At 40.2% G+C, this 17,507-nt stretch overlaps 1 protein-coding gene across 2 annotated transcripts in view; it reads left to right on the top strand.

Moving 5' to 3' along the window:
• The window catches only part of NCALD (neurocalcin delta), a 332,172-nt gene that overhangs the window by 33,161 nt on the left and 281,504 nt on the right, over positions 1-17,507 (top strand). Inside the window, exon 3 of one of the 2 annotated variants that reach the window (XM_063079362.1) lies at positions 6,853-6,905. The exons of the other annotated variant lie outside the window; for it this stretch is intronic. The gene's annotated coding sequence lies outside the window, so the exon portion shown is untranslated. The remainder of the gene's footprint in view (positions 1-6,852; positions 6,906-17,507) is intronic. 2 annotated transcript variants of the gene reach the window in all.

Below are 17,507 nucleotides of genomic sequence, written 5' to 3' on the forward strand. Positions count from 1 at the left end.
ACCATTGAAGATTATGCTTACTCCTTAGCTACTTTGGACCATGTTTCCCTGAATTTGACCTTCCCCCATGGAATATCTAGGCCTCATGGGCAGCCAGTGTTGATTCTGATCATGCACACTTCTTTCTCTTTAAAGGAGAAAGCCTTAGCATCCACAGGGAGAGAGAGATTTCTTGTGGCTATGGTCTGAAGCTTTAGAATGTGTTAAGAAGATTTTAGCATATCACATAGATTTATCATCCAAATTGGGACACATTGGTAGTGAAATATTTATAGTGAATATGAATATACTAGTGAGATAATTATTCTAGGGCAATAGGCTTAAACCAGAATGGTGTCAGGCAAACCAAGACATCTGGTCACCCTGGTTATCTACCCCTAATGTTTGCACCACGACTTATGTTGTACAAATGGGTAAAAATTGTAAATAAACATAATGGAAAAATGTATGCATGCACACTGCTACACATAAGTGTTAGATTGAACCATATGGAACTGCCCTGGAAAAGCAGCAATTTTATTTGGTTCAACCTAATATAAGAAGATTACTATAATGATTTTAAAATTTTGATCTGTCTGCTGTTTATTTCTTTAAGTGATAAATTCTATGAGGAGAAGAAATATTCATTTTTCATTCTATTATTCCCTTTTTGTTAGTTCATTTGTTTATTCATTCATTAAACATTCATTGAGCATGTACGACATGCAAGTACTATGCTCGACACTGAGGATATAGACTAGTGGCACAGTGAGGGTACCTGGTACCCAAGAGCAACGTAATATATTTTTGTCCCTTTCCCCTATTCCAGCTAGAATTTGCCCATGAATAAATAAGCATAGTAAGTTCATGTTTGTTATTTGATCTTGAAAAAATCTAAAATGCAAATTGAACTACAGAATTATCTTGCTGTCATTCTTGTGGCACTCTCACAAGTTGATAACTGTGGATATAAGCCCCCCCCCACACTCCTTTTAATATACCTTAAAGATCCACATGCCTCAAGGACATACCATGGTTTTTACCTACAAGAAGCTTGCGGTCTAGTAGAAGAGTGGCATGAAAATGCATCAGATACCATGGGTGCTCTGATTTAAGTCTGCTCAAGGCACAGCTGAGCTGCCAGAGAGGTGGTGATTTTTTTTACCTGCATGGTAGGAGTGAGCAGAAAACTGTTCATAGAGGAAGTGAGGCTGGAACTAATATGCACTGATTTTAAAACTTTTATTGAGTGCTGGGCACTGTGCTAACCTCTGGGGATAAACTTGGAACCCAAACCATCTCTACTTGACAGAAGTGAGTGTCCACTGAGGGCAATGGACTTTGAAATAATAATCCAATCATAAATATATAACCCTCAGTTGTGATAAATGCAGTGAAGGAAAAGAATAGTGAGCTACAGAGAATTTAGCAGAAGGACCACATTTTATTTGTGGGGTGGGGAGGTCAGGGGAGGTTTCTCTAAGGAAGGCACATTGAACCTGAGTCAAATATTGAGCTCGAAGAATGAGTTCAATTTAGGCAAGTGAAGAGTAGTTGGGAAAGGACCTTTACCTGATGGAAATGACTTTGCTGAGAAGGCAAACAGAACCTATGGCGCTGGTGCAGCTGGAGCTGAGCAATGGAAGGGGAGGGTAGGTAGGGTCAGGGGAAGAGAGAGGCAGAGAACAGACCATACAGGGAGCAGGGGGAGGAGGGAGCAGAACCGTTAGATAAACACTTTGGCGGGTGGGATGAGGAGGGGTTGTTTGGCTTGGACATGAAGACCTGGATATCATTATAATTGGAAAATCGTAAGCAATTTGACAAGGCTGGAGCATGCTGTATGAGATCGGATGCCATGCTGAATTTTGAGTTCTTCCTACAAGCAATAGGGAGCCATTGAAGGGTGCATATGAGCCGGGGGTGACATATCAAATGTGTATTCGAGAAAGATAAATCTTGATGATGGATGAATTAATTGAAGACGTCGAAGGCTGGAAGATCCTGTAGTTGTCCAGTAGGTAGAGGATGAAGTCTTGATCTAAGGCAGCAGGAACAGGGATGGAAAATAGGAGACAAGGATGCCCAGTAGGCACAATCTATAGGATTCAATTACTGATGAGGGTGGGGGTGGGTGGTGGGGGGAGGAGTGAATGGCATTCAGGCCCCTGGCTGTGCTGCGAATGGGAAAGGATAGCCAGAGGAGGGGCCGTTTTGGGCGGTAGATGATGAGTTAGCGTTGCCCCTAGTAAGTGCTAAGTGCTTGTGGGAGATCCAGCCTGATGTTACATAAGTAACTGATTAGCTAATGTTTTCTGTGGTTAATGGAGCTCTCTGAATATTTTTGGTATGTTAACATGCTATTTATTGAAAAAATTGGAAGCCTGCAAACTATTTATAAAGTAGTACTTGCATTCTACAGCTGACAGTTTGCTTCATTAGGGATTACTCATGACAGACTTATTTTTTCGTGTGTTTGAGAGATATTTGACTTTGTCACAGTTTTGAAAATATGTTATTTCTGGTATGTTTAGATGGAGGGTTTTCAAAAACAGTTAAATATTACAATGAGGCTTACTGTGTTCTGTTTTCCCATTCAGTTTCCCATGACATATACAAGCACAATATCTGGCATTTTTTTTTATAAGGACTCTGGCAAAAGCAACAAGGATTAGATTAACATTTGACAAATCATCCATTTGTGATATTTTCATCTAGAGTTGAGTCCGAATCCGAGTGAAACCACCACGTCAGGAGCAGCACTGCGTAATGTCACAGAGGAGCCACTTAGGAGAATTCCTTTTATGGTTGGAACATTCTTGAGATGCATGGAATAACCCGTTTGTATGGTATCAGCTGAGATGGGAACGCAGTTAGGACATGTCAAGGTTACAAGGTCCTCACAGCACTTCTTTTCTGTTATTTGTCAGACCAGAGCCCTCTTGGCTAATAATGGCAGTTTTTCCTTCTTTGCTTCATTTTTCCATGGTCAGTCCTTGCACTCTGAGCTGGATGGCTCCTTTCCCAGCTGGAAAGCTGTATATTCTTAGAGCTGGAAGGGACCTTAATAATTATATTAATTCAACCCCCTGACCTTTTTTGCGGATGAGGAAGAAAAATGAGACACAGAGAGGTGAAGCAATGTGGCCATAGTCATCCAGCAAGTTAGTGAACTCTGCCCAGGCTGGACGCCCCCTTCAGAAAGGGCAGGATGGTGGCCTTCCTCCTCATTTTATTTCATTTGCCAAAAGTTAAAGTCTTCTTTCACTTTATAAAGTCTCTCAGAAGTAATCTAACTCATTTGCGAGGAGAAAAAACACATTATCTCTGAAAACATATTTTTGTTTTTTCCCAAATGGGTTTTGGTTCTAGCCCAGCGTGATTCCTTCTATCCTAAGAGCACTTTCACGGCACAGTATGACATCTCTCTCATGGCTGGTGCTGCCTAGTTGGACATCTGTATAATGGTTGCAGCAAAACCCCACGTGCTTTGGAACATGATATAGCCTCTAGATTCAGGAAAGAACAAACGCCAGAAAACGTGGCCAGCACTACTGCCTGGGCCTTTAGGGCAGGTGATACTGGCAACTTCTTTAGTAGCAACTATTTATTCAAATAAAACTTTCGAAAGGACCCTTGATTCTTGATATTAAAAATCTCATACCTTGGCCCTAGGACTGAGAACCTGGATGACTTCTGAGTACCTGTGGGTCTTTGCTGTCCCTGGAGATTGGGCACGTGGTGAGGCGAGAGATACTTGGAGCACTGGCCCAGTCAGGGGAAAGAGTGGGAGATTTTAGGTGGAGTTGTGAGGGAGAAGAGAAAAAACCCACGTGGTTCTTACCATTTACTGTATCAAATTGGTAGGGAAAGGATCCAGGGGCCCTTTTTTCAGGAACCACAATGTCTATGAAGTCCTAGCTTTTTCTCCATACTTTCCCCCAACACAAAATAATCATTTTTGGCCTGAGTGTGTGTAAGGGGATGGTAAGTATTGCTCTAGCTCATCCTGTTGTCTATGCACTGAGACTCTAAGGGCTGGGCTTTTAGAGTTGAAAGCCTTTTCCTTGCTCCTCCTGGAACTTGTCTACTGTGAGGCAGGGAACAAGATCCTACTTCTGAAAAAGGGCAGGGTCTCGGGGAATAAGATGAAGGAAGAGAAACTTCAGTTACTAGCTCAAAACAGAATCCCACGACATTTGCAAGGGTTCAGTTAAAGAAACATAGGAACTGTTCAGCTCAATCTGAGCAGTTTCCAAGAGCAGTGAATAAGTGCTGTCATCTGAGCTCAGTACAGTGAATAGTGAGAGATTGCATCCTGGTGGATTTTCCTCAGATCTTTGGAATAAGTACTCAGAATATTTTAATTTTATACTGTAATGATCACAGAATATTGGAGCTCTCTGGGAACTCGGAGATTATCTGTGCTGGACGTTCTGTTCGTCCACTCTCTGCCTTCTTCACACTGTTCTGGGTCATGGGAGATTGGTCTCCAGTGACCACATTAGTGGGCTCCCTTGGCCTCTGGCTTCTGCTTGGATTTGGCTAATGGGAGGTACTGGCGTCACCACCCATTGGTGGTTTCCTTAACCCTGACCACACCGTGTCAATAGTCCTCTTCATTAAAGCTCCCACTTGAGTGTGTCATGTCTTCCCTGTTGGGACCATGAGCTAATACATCATCGAATCCTGTATGTCCATTTTGCAGAGGATGAAACTGAGCCACAGGGAGGCCTACTGGCTTTTCCAGTGGTGTCCCTTTCCTACTCATTTTCCCAGCCATGGATAAATATTCACAAACTGAGACCACGAGGTCCTACAATGCCAGACCGGGGATTAGGAAACCTCTAACCTCTGGCATAGTCCTCTCTGCTTTAATGTGATGGCACATTTCTAAGAAACTTCCATTTATCAAGAAATTGTGTCCTTAAAAATGATATTTTGATAGGACAAAAAAGTAGTTAGGGGGAAGAGACTCCTCTGGGAGGACACTGGGCTGTGGAAAGTCAGAAAGTGCCTTCCTCCTCCAGGATGGAAGCACCGGGTGCTGGCGCTTGGCTGGAGGGCTGATTTATCCCCTACTCTCGCCTCAGCCCAGGGCCTTTGCACCCATCTCCCATGCCAACCTGTGAGGGGTCGGACTTTGTGGTCATGCCTGTGACCATGCGTGAGGGAAAGAGTGTGTGTGTGTGTGTGTGTGTGTGTGTGTGTGTGTGAGAGAGAGAAAGAGAGAGAGAGAGAGAGAGAAAATAAACTTGCGTTCTTCTTTTTGTTAACTTTCCTATGTTCTCTGAAGTCTTTTTTAAACTCTTGTATTTTATTGATGCTAAAACATGTTCCATTTTTCTCACATTTTAGTGCTCTGATGTCATGGATGCGTTGTACAACTGAAAGCATCTTTTATTGGGATTGGTCAGGTGGTAGTTGTGCAGTAGCTGCCATGCTTGTGAACGTGTGACTTTGGTAGTTCTGGTTGCAAGACAAGCCCACTGAAACTCCTCATTGTTTCAGTCAGCAATCTATTTCCATCTGAGAAAGAACGTTGGTCTTAGGTGTTGACTGGAACTTTCTGCTGACACCTATTAGTAAGACTTTCTTGCCAACATCAGCATTTGTGGAAAGATTTCAACAGCTTAGGAGAAAGTTCCAAAAATTATATTTGGGCACTCTTTTAAGAAATGCCACATCCCTAAAGCTCTTGGTGGCAAAGAGGACAATATTGTGTGGACAGTATTGTGGTTCTGAATGTGAATACCACAACCAATTTAAATTGAAATACCTAGCCAATTTATTTCACTTATATTTTCATATTTTCTTTTTTTAAAGATATAATTAAAATCTACGTCTAAAGAAATCTAGTAGAGCCTTTTAATAAATATAAAATGAAAATTTTAAGTCTTAGCATTGTATCACACTTCAATGTGATGCATTTTTTTCCTTTCTTATTGGTATGTAAAATAGCATTGTTTCTACAATCAGTGGATCTTATCAATCAATGAAATATGATATTAAAGTAAGTAGTCTATTAAATTATCAGTATGATTCAAAAGAGTTGGAAAGCTAAGCACTGAGGAGTGGGTTTATTAACCCTTTCACTCAATAAATATTTATTAAGTATCTTCTGTGAGACCAGTACTAGGCTAGTCATTGAGGACACAGCTGTGAAGAAAACAGACATGATCCTTGGGCTCACAGGGAAGACAAGATATACTGAATAAGTCATTTTATGTATGATGTTACAAAAGAAAAAGTGCCCCCTTCTTTGGGAATGTGTATAGGGGAGCTCAAGATGGTCAGGGACAGCAGGTGGCCTGACTGAAGAAGCAACACTTAAGCAGAGAATGGAAGGACAAGTAGGAATTAAGCGGAGTAGAGCGGGGAAGGAGGAGAGGTAGTCCTGGCAGAGGGAGCAGAGTGCATGAAATCTGGGAGGTGCAAGCAGTGGGGAGAAATGCAGGAAGGCCAGAGCAGCTGGGGTGCGGAGAGTGGCATGGGGATGAGAGACAGGGCCAGAGAAGTAGGTAGGCGTCAGACAAAGCACCTTATGAGTCATGGCAAGGATTTTGGCGTTTATCCAGAGGGCAAGGGGAAGTTGTGGAAGTAGTTTCAGGAGAAGAGTGCCACACTGAAATTGTAGAATTATCACCCTGGCTGTTGTGCAGAAATGAAGTGCTGCAGGCTATAGGCAGATAAGGCAGCATGGTAGAATCACACTCGGTTGATTAGAGGGCTGCCAGGAAGATGGGCACAACATAGGAAAGGATGCAAGGGAATCCTGGAACTAGCCACAGTCCCCACCACTGACTGCGTTCTTCAGATTTGATATCTTAGCTCCTCATAACCTAAGACAAGAACTTTCTTTATTTTTGACAGAGTGACTTCCTCTGGCATCAACTTGCTGTGTACCGGGAGAGATCCACCACCAGGTAAATACAGAACAAGTTTTTCTCAGATTTGTAAACCACATTTTCTCCCAAGACTCCTAAGACCAAAATTCAACATCTCACTTAATCTTTGCCATAGCCTTAAGAGTTAGGTGCTTTCATCTTATACATGAGGAAATTGAGGCATGGAGAGATTAGGCGACTTAATCAACATGTACAAAGATGTTCATCACAGCATAAATTATAATAGCAAAATAAAAGAACTAAAAGAGGAGGATCTAAATATCCAACAGTAGACAAATTGTATTCAATTAATTATGTTACATTCATCTAATGAAGGTATTTTAATACGTTTTACCAGATTAAGAACTTTCTCTTCTACTTCTATTTGCTAAAAGTCCTTCTCATGAATGGATGTTGAATTTTATTGAATGCTTTTCTATACCTACTGAGGTGATAAAATGATTTTTGTCTTTTCTCCTGTTAGTGGTAATTTACATGAATTGATTTTCTAATGTTAAGCCACCTTATATTGCTGAGATAAAGCCAACTTGGTCAGGATACCTTATCTTTTCTATACTTATCTAGATTTAATTTGCTAAGTTTTAGTCATAAATGATATTGGCTAAAATTTTCCTTTCTCCTATTGTCCTTGTCAGGAGAGGTTTTAACAATATTGGAATTACTTGCTACTTGAATGTATGGTAGAATTTAACAGTAAAACAGTTTGGGCCTGGTATTTTCTTTGAGGGAAGAGTTTTTACCTACTGATTTAGTTTCTGATATATTTAGGTTTTCTATTTCTTCTTGAGTCAGTTTTGTTAAGTTATGTTTTTGGTTATATATACACATTTCTGTTGCATATGTATGTAGGAGGGGAATTTCTGGGTCATAGAGCAGGCATATGTTCAGCTTTAGTAGATACTGTCAAACAGTTTTCCAAAATGGTTGCATTTATTTAAAAATTTATACTCTAACCAGAAGTGTATGAGGGTTCTGATCTCTTTGTATCCTTTCTAATATAAGGTATTTTCTTCTTCTTCTTCTTTTTTTTTTTTCATTTAAGTTCTACTTGTGGGTATGTAGTAACATCATATTGCAGTCTTAATTTGCATTTCCCTACAGACTAATGAGGTCGGGCACCTTTTCATATATTAATTGACCATTTGGATACCTTGTTTTGTGAAGAGCTTTTTCAGGTTAAAAAATGTGAAAAAAAACCAAGGTCAAGGGTTTGGATTCCTGTACAGACCAGCTGCCAAAAAAAAAAAAAAAAAAAGGAAAGGAAAAAAAGTTTAAAAATGTGAAAAATTGGGTTGTCTTTTATATTAAATTGTCTTCCTTATTGAATTGTAGATATTTAAAGTAATAATACATATTCTGAAATTAAGGCCTTGGTAGGATATATGTGTTGCAAATATCTTCTCTTTTTCTGTGGTTTACCTTTTTGTTCTTTTTATGGACAGAAATTTCTTTAAAATAGTGTGAATTGTCAGTTTTTTCCCTTTGTAGTTAATACTATCGTGTCCTAGTTAAGAAATCTTGGCCTTATTCCAAGATCACAAAGATATTTTATGTTTTCTTCTGAAAGCTGTATTATTTTACCTTTACGTTTTGATCTATAATCCATCTGGAATTGATTTCATTGTGCGTGGTGTGAGGTGGAGGCTTAAGATTAATGTTTTTCTATGTGAATATTTAATTGACCAAGTAACATTCTTTTGCCATAGCACCCCTTTTCTATTTATTTTGGTTAGGGTTACTGAGGTATAATTAACACACAGTAAAATTCACTGTCTTGAAATATATGGTTTGATAAGTTTCAACAAATGTGTGCAGTCAAGTAACCACCACAATCAAGAAGTAGAACACATCCTTCACCTGGAAGAGTGCTCTTCTGTAGTAAATCTACTCTCCCTACCTCCAGCCTTTACAAACATAATCTGATTTCTGTCCCTTTCCCCCCCCTTTTTTCCAGGATATATAAATGGAATCATATAGTATGTAGTCTTTTGTTTCAGACTTCTTCCACTTAGCATACATTTTTTTGTAATTCATCCATGTTGTCGCAGGTACCAGTAGTTCGTTCCTTTTATTGCTGAGTAGAATTCCATTGTGTAATGTACCCTAGTTTGTTTATTCATTCACCAACTGATGAACATTTTGATTATTTATAGTATTTGGCTACTATGAATAAAAACTGCTATAAACATTCATGGACAGGACTTTGTGTGGAAATATGTTTTCATTTCTCTTGGATAAGTTATGAGGATTGGGATTATTCCATTATATGGTAAGTATAATAAGGATATGTTTAACATTATAAAAAAAGATTTCCTAAACTATTTCCAAAGTAACTGTGCCATTTTATATTCTGGTCCTCAATATATAAAAGTTTTAGTTGATCCACAGCTTCTCCAGCACTTGGTATTATCAGTCGTTGCAATTTTAGCAATTTGAGTCAGTGTATAGTGTTATCTCATTGTAGTTTTAATTTTTATTTCCCTAATGATTAATCATGTTGAAAATCCTTTTCATGTACTCTTTGCCATCTGTATGTCTTCTTTGGTGAAGTGTCTGTTCAAATCATTTACCTGGTTTTAAAATTAAGTTATTTGTCTTTATGTTATGGAGCTATAATAAGAAATAGTCTGGATACAAACCTTTTATCAAATATGTGCTTTGCAAATACCTTTTCTTAGTCTCTAGCTTGTTTTTCATATTTTTAAAAGTGTCAAAGAACAAAACTTTTAAAATTTTGATGAAGTTCAATTTATCATTTTTCTTTCTTTTATGGAAGAGTAGTTTTGTGTCCTAAGAAATCTTTGCTAAAACCAAAGATACAAAGATTTCCTTATTTTTTTCCGAAAAATTTTATAGTTTTAAGTTTTACATTTATTTTTATAATCCATTTGGAGGTAATTTTTGTTAGCTGAATGGGTTAGAGCATGGTGCTGGTAACACCAACCAGTCACCAAAAACAAAAATAAAAAGCTTGACAGAGTTTGGACTCACCTCACGTATCTGAGGGTCCCAGCAGATTCTATACTGTCATGCTAGCCCACAGAATTTATTAACATTTTAGCTGTTTTCTTATTCCTGTTTTTGTGAAGGCCACCTCTTTCTTTGGTGCCCTGCCAAAAATGACCATTTGTGTGTCCAATTTCTCTTTGGAGGAGTGTGTCACTCTTTGTAAATTAGTTCATCTGGTCACTTTGTGACCGTAACTCTCTAATGGGCTCAATACAAATTACAATTCTATTAATTACACAGCTCTTTTCTAGTTAGGATGGGAGTGATATTCTCTGTGGCTTTCTGTGCAGACCTATGTTGCAGCTTTTTAAGAATCACTGGCATTAAAGTAAAATGTTGGTTGCAAATAAAAACGGCAGTCATAAATGAATGAAAGCTGAATTAAAAGAAGGCAATAAAACCACAATGCAAGACTTAATGGGAAAACTGAAATAATTTTAATTTTGTTCTTTTCTTGGGTTGACTGCATTTGGCATTCCTCTTTTTTCCTTCTCTGGAAATACATGCCAACAGTGGCAGGAAGAGCACAATAGAGAACCTTTTTCTGAAGTCTGGAGTAAGAGAAAGAGGAAGACTTGCTTCTCCTTGCCATAACTGCCTTCATGAGAGGGAGATGAGAAAAGGAGACAAATGAAAAACAGACAAGACCGAGATAGAACAACAGGCATTCTGGGGAAGTGTGCAGCTTCTCAGCAGAGGGGTATAAAGTGAAGGATCCTACGAAGGACGAACAATGTCCATGGCACCGGGGAGTGCATTATCCTAATTCCAGACAGATCTTACTGATTTTCTAGCCATCTTGGGAATAGTCACCTCAATTTTCAGCTTGAGGGGCCGGCCTGTGGCTTACTCGGGAGAGTGTGGTGCTGATAACACCAAGTCAAGGGTTAAGATCCCCTTACCGGTCATCTTTAAAAAAAAAAAAAAAAAAAAAAAATTCAGCTTGAATATGTTTAACCTTCTACATTCTTACTACTCCAGGGGTGGTCCAGGAACCAGCAGCATGAGCATTGCCTGAGAACTTGTTAGAAATGCAGAATCACAGATCCCACCTCAGACCTGATGAATCAGAATCTGCATTTTAACAAGATCCCTGACTGATTCCTGTGCACACAAATGTTTGGAAACATTCAGAAGCAGTGTTTTACATAATCACCATTTCTCTTTTATTTGGTAGTCAATTGTGCTTTTAATAATGAGATTAAAACCCTTCAAAGTCAAAATATTGTGAAGGTAACTCTAAGAATAACACAGGATACAGTGCATAAAGTTAAGGCATTTAAATGCATTTTCTAGTTAAATTATTCAATTTAATTGAACAATTACCACCGATATGTGTATCTAAAGCTTTCTGTTTTTCAGCTTTCTCTTTGAGCTTTGTGTTCCTAGCATTCAAAAACTTTGGCTCTTTCTTGTAGCAGGGATTGTTTTGGTACTTCCTCTTACAAAGGGATTTCTTAGACGTATTGCTATGGTCTGAACATTTGTGTACTTCCAAAATTTGTGTGTTGAAACCCACCTTCCAAAGTGATAGTTATTAAGAGGTGGGCCTCTTTGAGAGGTGATTAGATAGTGGGGGTGAGCCCTCGTGAATGGAGCTAATGCTCTTATAAAAGAAGCCCAAGGAAACTTGTTTTCCCCTTCTACATATGAGGACACAGCAAGAAGGCACCATCTATGAGTAAGAGAGCCCTCAATGGATACTGAATCTGCCTGAATTTCCAGCCTCCAGAACTGTGAGAGATAAATGCTGTTTATAAGCCACCCAGACCATGGTATTTTGTTATAGCAGCACAAATGGACTAAGACACCTATGGATCCTGCCTCCTAAGGACTGCTCTGCCTTCCTCTCCATCTTGGTTTTAGCTCAAGAAATAGACCCCGACATGAGGCTGCTATTGAGACTTCAAAACTTGTCCCACAGGGTCCTAGCAAGGACCCTTTCCTCTGTCGAAGTTCTTACCAAGAGCCCTCAGGTTTTGAATCTTCCTGACTTTGCGTATCTTGTGCTGTAATGATGGGGGTGTGCTGCCGAAATTCGAGTTTTCTCAACTTTCCATAAAGGTTAATTTTACACTTATCTAATTCTTAAGCTGTTGTCTTTCCTTTGATGTTGTTAGGCAATTATGTTTTAGCCGATGTCTAAGACAGCAGCGGGTGGACGGGAGGAACACCCAATAATGGCTGCGGAGAGTTTGAGGTCCCTAGAACAGCACGTTTTCGGAGAATCACAAAAAAACCCTCCCCCTTCTTCCTCACCACATCCCCTTCCCGGGTGCGCGAATTTCTGCACCTATAGAAGAGTCCCCAAACCCCGCTCGCTTCCCTCCCCTTCCTTCCTAGCCCATAGGAACAGTCCAGCTCAGCCTGACTGGATATAAAAGGCCCAGCCGGACTCTCCCTGCCGCTGCCCCACTTCCGAGAGGGCAGCCCGCTTGCTCGTTTTGCCTGCCTAGTACACTTCGGTTGAGTCCCTGTCTCCTGGTGTGTTTTATCTTTGCGCTCAGGCCGGGTGTTTTTCCTTTCAGATATCATAAAAAATGCTAGCCATGATCGCTGGATTATAACACCTGCTTTCTTTTTCTTTCCTTTTCTTTTTAGACACAGATATTTTAAGCCCCCTCCCCCTCCTTTCTCCTCTTAGGAGACATGAAGTGAAAGAGTTCTGGCAATGTCATTAAATTGTTTTAACATAGCTTGGTCAACTTGGGACCATTACATACGTGTTCCAAGCAGGTAGCCAGAGAAGAGCACAAGATCATACCTCCCAGCCAAGTCAGCCTGGGTAAAGAGTTGTCCTGGTTGCTCTGCCCAATGGATCATGCTTTAAGCTCAATGTTCAGCCTTAGTGGCAAGGGTGGCTGAGGAATGTATCTTTAAGTTGGGCATATTCCTGCTGCAAAAGCAATCAAGGCTGGGTTTGCTATGGATGGAGACAAAATGCAGACATCAAACCAACAGTGAGCTAAATATCAGCTTTATGACCAGTGGTGCTGGATGAGAGAGTGAGCTTAAATTATTAACAGGTTCAGCTATAACCAAGCCTCCTATTACTTCTATTTCTGAAATCTTCTTTCATGGAAAAGAAAAATACCTGCTGCTGAGCCCAGAAATAGAGAGAAGGGAGGGTGTCCCAGCCTTCATGCACTTATCCATACTCAGCCTCTACAAGTCAAGAAGTTGATCCCTTGGGGAGGAGTGAAGGGATGCAGAGGAAGGGAGGAATCTTCTTCCAATAGTTTCAAGAAGACAAACATTTCTGTTGTATGTGCCCAGATAGGAATGTTGGGAAGGATAGAATGATGCTCCTAATCATTGTTACATACATTCGAATGTGAGGGTATACATGTACAAATATTTGATTGTTATATATTATTATATATTGTAACAATTGTGTTATATTTGTTGCTTTACATATTTTTCTCAACTCCTGCTGTTAATGACCTGGTAGGATAATCTGTCATGGGGGCTGCGAAATGGGAGAATTCACGGGTGTCCAAGTTGGGAAGCCCTACTGAGGGAGTGGAACATAAACCAGTTACCGATCTTAATAACTGGGTAGGATTGTTCCAGTAGAGAAGGAGGGTGATTCAGGTGAACCCACAGCATGGGCCACAGCCAGTGACCTCCAGCTGCTTCAGAAGCTCACAGTGGCATTCTTCATTAGGTCCCTCTACATTGCCTCGCAAGAAACAAAACAAGCAAACGAGCAAACGCATGTCACTGGGCAAAGCTCCTGTGATCACACATCTGCTACTCCCATCAGCGGGGCTGTGTTGTTGCAGGCAGTGTTGGTGTGCAGCAGGCTCTGGCTCCTCCATCTGTCCTTGTCATCCTGACTCCTGCTGTAATGCTGACTTGGAAAATCCTAACAACTAGCCTGGCTCCCTACAGAAAGCTAAGCCTGAGTCTGAGTTGACAGCTAATTGTCACTGCTGATTGCTTTGCTGACAGTGCTTTGTGGTTATTTTGTTTTTTCTTGAGAGTTCCTTAATTAGAGGAAATGACAGAGAAATATGCTGTCCGATCAGCCTCTTGTTGGATATTATTACATTTGTAGGAAAATCAGGTGTTGTTGGGGTCCATTCCTGCCAAGCTGATGTGAGGTTTGCAGCCCGCGGCATAGTCTGCCCGGCAGAGTAGGGGTCCCCACCCAGCTCTGAGAAAGGTTTTCCACTGGCTTGAGGGAAGAGCATTCTACACTGCCAGTGTGGGTTGGAAGTACCTAAGACTACATCGGGGACCTTGTTCAGGCAGCAGTAACCCACTGAAGACAACTGATAGAATGTTGACTTTGTTCTCTCTGAAATGAGCTATTTCAAGCCTCCGTTGGTATTTTCCTTTCTGGTTGACAGGGAGAGACCCTGAGGATGGCTCCGAGTCAGTGAAGCTTTGGAGGTGGTTGCCCATACAGTGTAATAAGTGAGATCTCACCACATTGCTTTAACTAACAGGAAGAATGACCTTAAATTAGAAAATATTTTGAGGTACAAAATAAGGTTTATTTTTGCAATTAATATTCATGAGATACAAAGCTGATTGTCCCCCCTCCTGCCCATGATGTGAGGGCCAGATTCATACTGGGGACATACACATTACCAGAAATTACTTTTATACCCTTTGTCCCCTCCCAATTATCCCCCAACCTCCCTCCTCCTCTCCCCTCCACACCAATTTGTAGCCCTAGGAATGTTCCTTCCCTCTGTAAGACCACTGCACCACTGTGGTCTTTCTTTCCTGCCTTCCTTTCTCTCTTAGCTCCCACATATGAGTGAGCACATGTGGTATTTATCCTTCTATGCTTTGCTTGTTTCACTCAACATAAGTTTCTCCAGATTCATCCATGTTGTTGTAAATGGGAGTATTTCATTCTTTTTTATGGCAGAGCAGTATTCCATAGTGTATATATACCACAGTTTCCTTATCCAATCATCTATTGATGGACATTTAGGTTGGTTCCATGTCTTGGCTATTGTAAACAGAGCTGCGATAAACATGGGAGTGCAGGTAGCCCTTCAACATGATGATTTCCATTCCTCTGAATATATACCCAGAAGAAGGATTGCTGGACCATATGGAAGATCTATCTGTAGTTGTTTGAGAGACCTCCAAATTGTTTTCCATAGTGGTTGTACTAATTTACAGCCCCACCAACAGTGCAGTAGTGTTCCCTTCTCTCCACACCCTCACTAGCATTTGTTATTCACGGTCTTTTTGATCATCGCCAGTCTAACTGGAGTGAGGTGGTATCTCAGTGTGGTTTTAATTTGCATTTCCCTGATGACTAGTGATGTTGAGCATTTTTTCATGTACCTGTTGGCCATTTGTATGTCTTCCTTTGAAAAATGTCTATTCAGCTTCTTTGCCCATTTTTTAATTGGGTCATTTATTTTTTTACTATATAATTGTTTGAGTTCTATGTATATTCTGGGTATTAGTCCTCTGTCAGATGCATAGTTAGCAAAAATTTTCTCCCACTCTGTAGGTTGTCATTTCACTCTGTTGATTGTTTCTTTTGCTGTGCAGAAGCTCTTTAGTTTGATATAGTCCCATTTGTTTATTCTTTCTTTTGCTGCTTGTGCTTTCAGGCTCATGTTCATAAAGCCTGTGCCCTGACCTAACTGCTGAAGTGTTTCACCTATATATTCCTTTAGTAATTTTACAGTTTGGGTCTTATACCTAGGTCTTTAATCCATTTTGAGTTGATTTTAGTTTATGGTGAGTGATGCATATCTAGTTTCATTCTTCTGTATAGTTTGAAGAGTTTCAAAACTCCAAAATCCAGAAAATAACTTTTACCAGCTGTTTTTTTAAAGTAGCAGTCCTTTTGGAGGCTACTTTTATGAATGCTTTATTTTGGAATTGCACATATATACTTTTTGTTTATTTGCACATAAACTAGGTATAAAAGGTTAAAATTCAGAGATTACTTATCAAATGAGTTTGTTTGTTTGTTTGTTTATTTGTTTTGTTTTGGCAGCTGACCAGTAAGGGGATCTAAACCCTTGACCTTGGTGTTGCATGGCTGTGCTCTAACCAACTGAGCCAACCAGCCAGCCCATGTCAAATGAGTACTGACTCTTCTGATTCCTTATTTCTGGCATTAATTCACTATATCAAAGATTTACTGATCCTGCTGGGATATCTGTGGGCTTAACAAAGCAGTATAAGACCTCATTCCTGCCCTCAAGGAACTTACATTCTAGCTGGGAAGTAACACTCTCAAGTGGTCCCTCTCAGCTTCCTTAGTGGCATCTGTGATGTTGCATGATTTTTCTCTTGGAGTTCTCAGTGTTACAGCAGAGAACAAAGAATGCAGGATTGATCCAGGATTAGGAAGACAAGAGGACAAGGATATTGAGGACTCTATGGAGAGTCCATGAAGTCCTCATATTGGCCACAGAAGGAAGGGAAGCCAAGGTGTGTATGCATATGTGTCTGTGTTAGATGGAAGTGGTATTGGTGGAGGGAGTGGAGTTTGGCCATGAAGATGGAGAAAGTGGTTGATATGCACGGTGGATAGGTGGAGGCCAAAGGAGGATTCCGTGAGGTCAGCAAAGAAATGGAAAGTTTGTAAGAGGCAAGAGAGATAGAACAATGACTATCATCTATGTTTCACGTGGGTCCATCTTTGTCTCCTCAACTAAAGGGTAATAAAGTGGCCAGGCATGACATTTTGTATGTCCTTCAGCTCCTGGTTCAGTGCGATGCTCATAGTGTGTGCTTCTAAATATTTCCTGAAGAAATTCAGCTCATGTGTGGAATTTGTGAAGATCACTTGGTTTCAATGATCAAATTTCTTTCACATAAATAGAAATAATTGAGATATTCATTGGCTCATGAATATGGTGACTTTCCAAGTGATTTTTGATGTAAACTTATGGTGGCATAAACATACCCGCATACACTGCACTGAAGAAGAGGGAGTCCCCGTCATCTGATAATTATTCATTACTTTTAAGTGAAGGGGCATTATTGTCTCTAGGGAGACAGTCTAGGGAGACTTCAGAGAGTCCCGTATACGCTGCCTTACTGGTAATGAATACTCTTCTTTTCCGTAGGCCAACAGTTCTCCTTTCACTCTTCATGGTTTTTTCAAGTTAAGTCCATTTGAAGGCCCACATGGGCAACTTAAACTTTTTTCTGTTACTACTTCCTTCTATTACTGTCTCCTGCTCAACATTCAACTTTTTCTCCTATTTATATTTAACTGACGTAATCCTCGTGAAAGAGGATTCCACAATTGAAGTCACAGAAAACACTAGAGAATAAAATTTTACTTTAAAAAATTGAATTAAAAATGCTAAAATTTTATGTTATCATAATTACTCTGTATTCTTGGGTATTTTATAATGAACTTGCTGATCCCTGGGCACCACACTCACTGTGAGTCCTTCAGAATAGTGCCTTATATTTATCCTGGTTACTCAAGGGCTACTCAGTGACCTCTCAATCGTCTGTGCAGCTGGAGTGGATGTGTCATATGTCCCGTTCAAACATACTAGCAGCATCTGTTATAAATGCATTTTTTTCAGGTAGCATTTAAAAATTCCTTAAACTGTACCCCAGACATGACAGACTTGACCGTAATCATGTGGTTACCATGGCATC

This window comes from Cynocephalus volans, chromosome 15 (genome assembly GCF_027409185.1).
Source record: "Cynocephalus volans isolate mCynVol1 chromosome 15, mCynVol1.pri, whole genome shotgun sequence".
Lineage (NCBI taxonomy): Eukaryota > Metazoa > Chordata > Mammalia > Dermoptera > Cynocephalidae > Cynocephalus > Cynocephalus volans.